We start from the raw sequence: 9500 nt of genomic DNA, 5'->3' as shown, positions 1-9500 counted from the left end.
CATGCGCTTTTGTACAATTTCCAATTAAAACATACAAATCAGGAACCATTGAAATACCAATTAAACCAAGTGCTTCCTCATTTTGAGCCTTCCATCTATCTAGGTCGGCTTGAGGAGCAGTTGTAGCGGGTTCAAAGGTTTTATCAGTCGCAACATCCAAAAGGTGTTTGAAACGAAAAATAAATGAGATATGTGTTTTCCAAGAATGATAATTGGAACTATTTAATTTAATTTCCGGAATTAATGTAGACATGATAGAAAAAAAATAAAAAATTATCCCTTTGGATTAAAAGAAAAAAAAAATAACCTCCTTGATTAAAAAATTGAACCAATTTTTAATTTTTTTAAAAATTAATCAAGAAATGTTATTTTCAAAGATTCAATAACAAATTTAAATTTTAAATTCTAAAATAAAAACTTTATATTGTAAGAAAAAATTATGTGAAAAATACTTTTTTTAAAAACTTTACTTTTTTTAAAGCATTGAAAAAAACTATTTAACTTTATAAACTTTAATATATTAAAAAAAATTGATACGTGAATGTTAGATATATTAAAAGTTTATATATGAAAAAATTTTAATACAAGTGTTAAACTTAACTGAAACTTATACTTATTTTATTTGAAGATTCTGAAGTTACCAAACATATGGCACAGAGTACAGAGATGTGAAAGGAAGACAAACAGATTGGTAGAGGTGTGCAGAGAGAACAGAGACGTTACTTTGCAGAGAATATGGAACAAAGAGAACAAAGATGTTTAAACAAATGATTTCTTCCAGGGAATTTACAGTGCCCTGAGAAATCCTACCCCAACTAACTTACAGTGCAGAGACGTTATGACAGAGGTGCAAAGAATACTGTTATGACAGAGGTGCAAAGAATAAAAACGCTCTCCAAATTCTAAATGCTTTGAGCCCGAGCAGGAAAGAAGTTAGGGTACTAAGGCTGAGAAGAAAGTAATCTACGACAAGAAAATATGCGATTTACTGGAAGATTACACACAGGTGTTGGTGTGCCTTGCAGACAATGTGGGATCCAATCAGTTGCAGTCCATTCGGCAGGGATTGAGGCCCGATTCAGTCGTCCTAATGGGAAAGAATACCAAGTTTGAAAAAAAATCTATTAGGATGAATTAGGATGTATGCCGAGAAGTCTGGCAATACGGCTTATCTGAACATCATCCAGTTGCTCGTGGGAAATGTTGGGCTTATTTTCACAAAAGGTGACTTGAAAGAGGTCCGTGAGGAAGTTGCAAAGTATAAGGTTGGAGCTCCAGCGCATGTTGGTTTGGTTGCTCCAGTTGACGTGGTTGTACCCCCTGGAAACACTGGTCTAGATCTTGTGGAAAAGGTTAAGCCAGGGATGAAACTATTTTTGTTTGATTTTGATCTGAGAATGATGTATGGTAAATACAAGGCTTCATCTACTGGAGCTATGAACTTGGAGCCAGATGCTTTTAGAGGGTTCAAATTTCCTGCTCAGGTTCGCTTTCGTATTCATAAAGACTGCTTACCATTGGGTGAAGATATTTTCAAGAAAGCAATCAAAGATAACTACAATGAGAAGAACAAATATAAACAGAAAGTTACAGATTAGATTTGAAATATAAACAGAAGAGGCAAAGAATAATAGAGATATAAGAATACACAGATATCAAAGCTAAAGATAAAGGGTATTCTGATAGGAACAACTATTAAAAACTTAAATCTTTCCTCTCAAAGAAACAAATTATGCGAACTAATGCAATGTAATAATAAATCAGATTTGGCGGCAAGCCGACCAAATAGATTAAGGAGGCTGAGTTTGGTGGTAAACCTTCCAAACTATTCACACTTAAAAAAATAGAAACTTTGGCGGCAAGCCTTCCAAAGACACAAATTTAAACTAGAAAGAAGGAACTTTGGCGGCAAGCCTTCCAAAGCCCTTTTTTTTTTAATAAAAAAAACTAGAATAGAAGATTAAACCTACAGGCAAACTTGTTAACAAGTTTGAAAAAAAAGTTAAAATCTGAAACCAAAACCTGCACAATAGAAAATATTAGAAAAAGAACTTCTTCTCCTCTCAAGAATGCCTCCAACAAGGTGAACTCCACAGAATGGTAACCTTCATCAATGTCAACTTAAAACAAGGATTAGAAACCTGCTCTGATACCATGTAAGGAAATACAAGAGCAAGGAAAGAAAAATAAAATCCAAGAAAGTTTATGATGAAGTAATTGTTACCAAGAGAAAAGCAAAAACCTTGGAGCATCACCCAAATTGTGAAGAAGGAGGCACAAGAACTTTTTGAAAGGGGAAAAGCAAAGAAAAACCCCTTGTGATATTATGAATGAGTCAATGCCTAAAATGAGAGAAGAGAGAGAGAGAGAGAGAGAGAGAGAGAGAGAGAGAGAGAGAGAGAGAGAGAGAGAGAGAGAGAGAGAGAGAGAGAGAGAGAGCAAGAAGCTCTTTTACAATATTGTCATTAAGAAGAAATGAGAGAGGAGACATCTCTTAAATAGAGATGAGGAGAGGAGTTACAAAGTAACTCCCAAATCTATGAATGCCACCATTCATAAAATGTGTGTGCCATGTGTCCACATCCTCTTATGGAGGAAATCTAATATTCCTTAATAAAGGAAAATAAAAGAAATGACTTGTCCTCACACATGTACTAGAGGACAAATTACATGTAGGAATTCCAAAGGAATATCCTAAACTAAATACAAATAAACCTAAGCTAAGTAAAGATTAAATATTCTAACAAATAGGCCTATTGAGATGTTGACATGAGTATTGATAGGGGGTGAGTCATAATTAATCATCGGTAGAAATTGATTGTTTATCTACCTGATAAAGGCAGCCGCATCTACCATTACTAACTCCAGTCTATTTTACCACCATGCGACACACACCCTCCAAAAGATAATCATAAGGAGATACACAAAGTGCCATCATTAATGATAGGCTAAGCAGTTAATGACATGTAAAGGTGGTGACATGTGTGGTAACACTTGATATTATCTCTCTTGGAAACCAAATTTAATACACCACCTTTGAACCTAGTCAAAGAAATGTATGGTATCATGAGCTCCCTCTATCAGAATGCTCTTGCCCCAAGATGGTGAACTACCATTTGAGAATCCAGACTTAAATTGGCTAGAAAGTGAACAAAGAAATATCATCCGAGAACTGCAGTCTTTTACATGGAAACAAAACACTAATTTTGGCGACTATAAAAAAACTATCTATCTGTTAGGAAAAATTGCAGAGTAGGCTAAGAACCATGAATGACTTCTACAACAAGAACTCGTTGTAGAGAAGATTCCTAGTAATTATTTTTTCAAACAACATTAAGGATGGTTATCAAAGGTAAAGGTTCTATGATCCACCCAAACGTTGAACACCTACAAGATGATATTCTCCTTAATTTGAGTGACCTCTCTTGAGCACTCATGTGGGATGATGAAGTCACAACAGTCCTCTAGGTGCTGATTGATGAGAAGATAATAGCGGAAAGGATTGATAGTCAAATTGTAGGTCAGAACTCGGTGCTCAATAAAGAGGAAGCAGAAAATTGGTAGCCTTTTATGATTAAAATTTTGTGATGAGGTTTATCTGGTAATTTTCTTTGTTTGGCTCAAAAAACTTGTTCGAAATAGTCATTTTCAAGATCGTTACTTTAAAGAACTGTTTCTTGAAAATGAAAAGGGCCTTTAGCTATAAATAAGTAGAAGATAGATTAGAAAAGGGGAGAGGAAGAGAAGAAAAGGTGTTGTAATATTTTGGATGCTTAGATATGTTTTTTAGTGTGGATGGACTTTGAATCATATTTCGAATATCTTTTGAATGAATTAATATATATATCAAAACTTTGAGTTTGATATATTCTTTTATGCTAGAATTGAGCTTTGAATTACTGTAGTTTCACTTGGTTCTTATCTCTTTGACATGGTTAAAATGGGTGGTGTAGAGACTTTGAATTCCACATGCTCAGTATTTAGTTTATTTACATTGTATTTCTTCTTTTTTTGTGCAATTAATTGCACTGTGGGAAAATTGTGTGTTCATATTCCCGGTTGTTAGACTCATCCCAAGTTCTACTCTCTCGACAATGTGGGAAAGAATTGTCCCTTTCCCTTTCTTTCTTTCTGGTTAAAAGCATTCCCTAGAAAATTATAATTAGATCACATGAGGGAGTTGTACCTCTAAAAATCAGAGGAAGAGTATTGATTTAATTAGCAATATCTCCAACTATTAGTGTCTTGTTTGTCTTTCACACTAGGCATATTGATCTTTTCTTATAATTATTTTGGGAAGACAAATTTATTAACTAACATAGCCATTTCCTTCTGTGTTAGCTGGATTTGTTGGAGGTTTTCTATGTCTTGACCATAGGTCGAAGGCACTATTAGTTGGTTGGGGTCAAGTGTTGGAGACCATGATCATAGAGGGTACTTGATATGCATGGGGATCTTGCATGTTAGCACACTTATACCATGACTCACATCAGGTGGTGTACCTTGGTGATTCTAGTCTATCAGCTAGAGTAACACTACTTTAGATATGGGTGTGGGAGCACATAGTTGTTACTCGCCCCATGGCTAAGAGGGATCGACCAGTTGGGAAACCCTATGTCTTTGCATATGTAGGTGTTGTTGTCCAGCGTAAGCTAGGAAAACTGGAGTACTAGAGATGGGTCTTAGATGATTTGGACACTTTCATATGGAGACCTTTCTTGGATTGTGAGACTTGGCCCAAGGATGATGTTGAGATGCCATATATTTTTACTTCTCATTATCTGATTGGGAAGACACCATTTTCTATTGAGAGATTTATTCATACTAGAGTGTTCTGATAGTATGGTTGGGTCCAAGGATTCCTCCATGGTGCTGCTTTATATGCATGAAGATAGTAGGATGCAGCAAAATGGGGTCCCATGATCTCTTATGAGACTACATGTATTGAGTATATTTCACTTGAAGCTCGGGTATGGGATTATTTACCAGGCATTATAGATGGAGAGGTCACTCCAAAGTACTCCCATTATTTCACAACGCATTTATTTTTGAGGTTGTCTTGTCTTGATGACTCGATGCCTCCATTTGATGATGATGATAGTTTTGTCACTCAGATTGCACCTGTAATGCACAAGCTGAAAGCTCAAGCAACTTGGTGACACATGGGATAATTCTTAGGCATGTGGGTTGCCTATAGTGAGAATTAATCTCCAGATGAAGGGTTGGTTCCCTATGAATAGCTCTAAATTATTGACTGGGAAAAGGGATAGGAAAACTAAAAAGAAAATAGAAAGACTTGCAAATGCTAAACCAAGGTAAAGAATCCATAAGATATCTAAAAATGACAGAAATACACTCCTAGAAATACCAATCTGCACAAATAGACTTCTGGTTCATAACACATAAATATTTCATGCAAAGGATTTAAAGTTCAAGAAATTGAAAGGAAAGAAAACTTTCACAATCAACCAAATGAATTAATTTATCACAATGCACAACCTATGACTTACAAATGAGACAAAAAATTTAAAGGTTATCTAGACAATAACACAATAAACTAGCTCTCAATCATGAATAAGAAAATAAACTGCAAAGATATAAGGCATAAGTTGATAATTTTATTCAGTATTCTATCATAAAACTGTACACGAGCTACAAGAATGAATTCTCTGCTAAAACCAGCAAGAGAATGATCAAGAACTAGTGAAGAAAGATAAAAAATTTTCACTTTATACAAAAACCTTCCAAAAGGTAGAGGAAAGATAACTCTAGAATGACTGAAGATGAACTCCCACTGAAAATATCTTTTCTGAAAACCGATCCTCATGTAGAAATAAAAGCGACCAAAATAGGCTCCAAAACATGCAAAAAGAACTCATGCAAACTTTCTCTCAAGCTGGGTAATTCATTTCAAATTCTTAGTCAACTAAAGGTTGACCCATGTGGCACTCAAAATCAAACCTTATCACCTCAAGATCATGAGAAAAATTATTACAGACTTGCTCTCAAGCTCAAATTATACCTCAAACTACTTGATGACTTCTCTTCTCATTTTGTGTTGAGTTCACCTGGATGCTACCGGTTACTGGCCATTTGACTTAATCGCCTGCATTAACTGCCAGCACATGACATATTAACATTCAACTACCAGGACTGCTGACGGCTTGTCTCTATGTCGAAGGGATTAACATTCAGGCACCTTTTCGTTGCGGTATAGCGATAGCCCTTGGATCATCAGGAACCTGTTTGATCTTTAAACCTCTGCTTTTTATTTCAAAACGGGCCCACTTTTGAGTCACTCATCTGCAGACCCTTGCCACGTGTTACAATCTGACTTGTCCAGGGCCACCACATGGGCTCCACCTAAACCGCCATGTCATCAATCGCTAAGTCACAAGGATAAGTGGGCATGCAACTTTTCCTTACGCCTTAGCAATAGTAGTTGGATCTTGGTGATCACTGTTGATCTTCCTTGATCTGATCGACCTTAACCTCTATGAGAAGCTCTCTCTTATGTCATGGTGTCACCACACGTCAACCACTGGTTTGCTCATGAGATCCACCTATCTTGCCACTTGGACCTGCCACTAGACTTGGTCTACCTTGGTTCTTCATCCACTCTCTACCACATGGCACATCCTGATTCATTCTGAGCCCACCTAGATGTCCACCTCAACTACCGTTGATCTTCCCTCAAACAACTCAATCCTTAGCACCTGTGCCACTCAACTTTATCACACATTCTTAGTCGCCAAGTCATGGGGATAACTAGCAAGCTTCTTTTTATCACAGTATAGCGATAGCCGTTAGATCTCTCACATCACCATTTGATCTTCCTTGATCTGCACGCCCGTTAACCCTGACTGATCTGCTCCCTTATGTCATGTGTCAACATGTGGCACCCCCTGGTTCACTCATGAGATCTGCCTGTCTACCGGGCCTACCATACGTTAGCCTATGACCTGCTCAAGAATCCACCTAGACTACCACATTGCCTTTGGTTCTATTGGATATCATTCTTTTGGCCAAACTACTCCACCGGTGAGTCATTTACAAGTCTCATCAAACTTGCAATTTCATTAATGCCTTTATCTTATCGGTGAGACCAGTTCTAATTTCTTCAATATACCCTATGTCGATGGAACTTAGCCTTCGATGAAACCTTTTAGAGATTCATCATGGCCAAGGTTTACTCGATATCAATGGAAATGAGCTTTCGGTGAAACCTTTTAGTGATTCATCGTGGCCATGGTTTGTTCATTATCGATGGAAACGATGCTTTTGGTGAAACCTTTGGTGACATGCCACCTGTTTCGCTGCGTCATCACTGCTAGACCTTTCATATCTTCATCCATCCATGCCACGTCGCTAGTCACTAGACCGCCACCTCACCAATCGCCAAGTCATGATGATATCTGGCGAGCATCTAACCATCGCGACATAGCAACAACCATTGGATCACCGCGATCTACATCCAATCTACACTGACTTGCTTGACCTTTAGCCTCTTCCCGCCAGCCGGTCACAAAAGTAGGATGCCTTAAGATGCGCACACATGCGGGGGGCCCACCACTTCCTTAATCAACCACTTGCCAAAAGTCCGTAAGCTTTGACACCATAGTTACATGTGTTCTTATATTTAAATGGGATAAACTCCCTCTGCATTGCCAATGTGGGATAAATGCTTTTACACATCCCCTATTATTGCCTGTGTTCTATGCCTATGCCTTTGTCTTGAAACCTTCTGAGCCTTGGCTTTGTCGCTATTTCATCATGCAGCAAGGAGGATTTGGCAAGAGTTATGTTGGTTTCACACCTGGCAATAATGCATTTGTTTGAAAGTTTTGATAAGCCACACCATTTCATCTGCAATAGAGCATAAATATCTCTGTGATCTAGAGCATGGTGAGATCAACCCTTGTGGGAGCCACATTTTAACCCACAAGTTGTCTTACTTTTCCTGTATCTGCACATGAAGCAAACAAGTTAGACAAAAACAATACATTTCTAATTTCTCATTCATAATTTGACCTTTTCAAAATGAATGAATGAAAGGCTTCAGTATGGCAATAAATTTGGCATGTGCAAAATTTGGTAACATTTTTGGCAACCTCTCGGGGGTGTTTGCCTGCTAAACACTATAGACCAACATGGCTTATCCATTGGGCTTATAGGTCATCTCAGCCCTCTCTCCAAATGGAACTTCTAGAAATTCAGCTACTCTGTAGCATGACAGCAAAACAAAAACAGGAAAACAAAGAAAAAACAAGTGATGCTACCTAAAACAGAAACCACAAAACTATGCATGAGCACTTATTGAAACTCAAAATAGAAAAATAGAAAAAAAAATGTGCATTGACACTTATTAACCTAAATGAAATATCAAAGGCAAGCTTTGAGATGAATCCCATTAACTGGGATTGGAAGGGTTTCACCATTCAACTTTGAAAGCTGAAAACCATTATGTTGCTTTTTCTCAGTAATGATGTATGGGCCATCCCATATGGCATCAAATTTAGTATGCTTTCTAGGCTTACTCTTTAATTCATCCCACCTCGAAAGTCCTCTTCATCCGAGCTTGATGATTTTCAATAATCAACAATGCTTTCTTTCTTACCTCCTCCAACTCCATTAGTTTTGCCAATCTAACCTCCATGGGTTCTTCTTGCAACATTTCTAGCTCTCTAATCAGAGTTAGTGTAGGCATTTCAACTAAAATTGGGAGTCTTGCCTCTTTACCATAAATGAGGACATAGGGAGATATACATGTAGCTCTCTTAGGGGTGATTCTATCAGCCCACAATGCATGTTTCAGCTAAGTGTGCCAATTTCTCTGATTATCTTCTATTGTCCTCTTGATTATCCTAATCAAGTTCTTATTAGTAGACTCAGCTTGTCCATTACCCTGAGGGTAATAATTTGACGAAGTACTCAAAAATATGTTGTTCTGGATAGCCCAAATAGTAATCTTAAATCCCACAAAAGCTAATGCATTGTCTAAAATAATAGAATCAGGGATACGAAACCTTGCTACTAAGTCCTGATAAAAGTTTAGGACTGCACTTTCATTTGCCTCCTTCAAGGGTACAACTTTAGTCCACTTGGTAAAGTAATCAGTGGTTGTCAAGATCCATTTATTCTTAGAACTTGAAGATGGATTGATGACTCTGATAAAATCAAGACCCCACTTCATGAATGGTTGTTCAATTTGAACAGGTTGCAGGGGTAAAGCTGTCATCTTCTGTTTTCCTGTAAATACTACACAATTCTTACATGTCCTTACCCAAGCATATGCATCTTTATGCAAATTAGGCCAAAAATACCCCACCCTCATGATCTTTAATGTTGTAGTCTGCACTGCAAAGTGACCACCAGCCGGTCCATTATGGAATTCCTCTAATATTCTAGCAATTTGATCTCAATCTACGCATCTTAAGAATACACCATTAAAATCTTTTCTAAACAAAATTCCATCCAAAATGATATAAGGGATAGCTTCA

This window comes from Cryptomeria japonica, chromosome 5, assembly GCF_030272615.1.
Source record: "Cryptomeria japonica chromosome 5, Sugi_1.0, whole genome shotgun sequence".
NCBI lineage: Eukaryota > Viridiplantae > Streptophyta > Pinopsida > Cupressales > Cupressaceae > Cryptomeria > Cryptomeria japonica.
Note: the sequence above shows the minus strand (reverse complement) of the source record.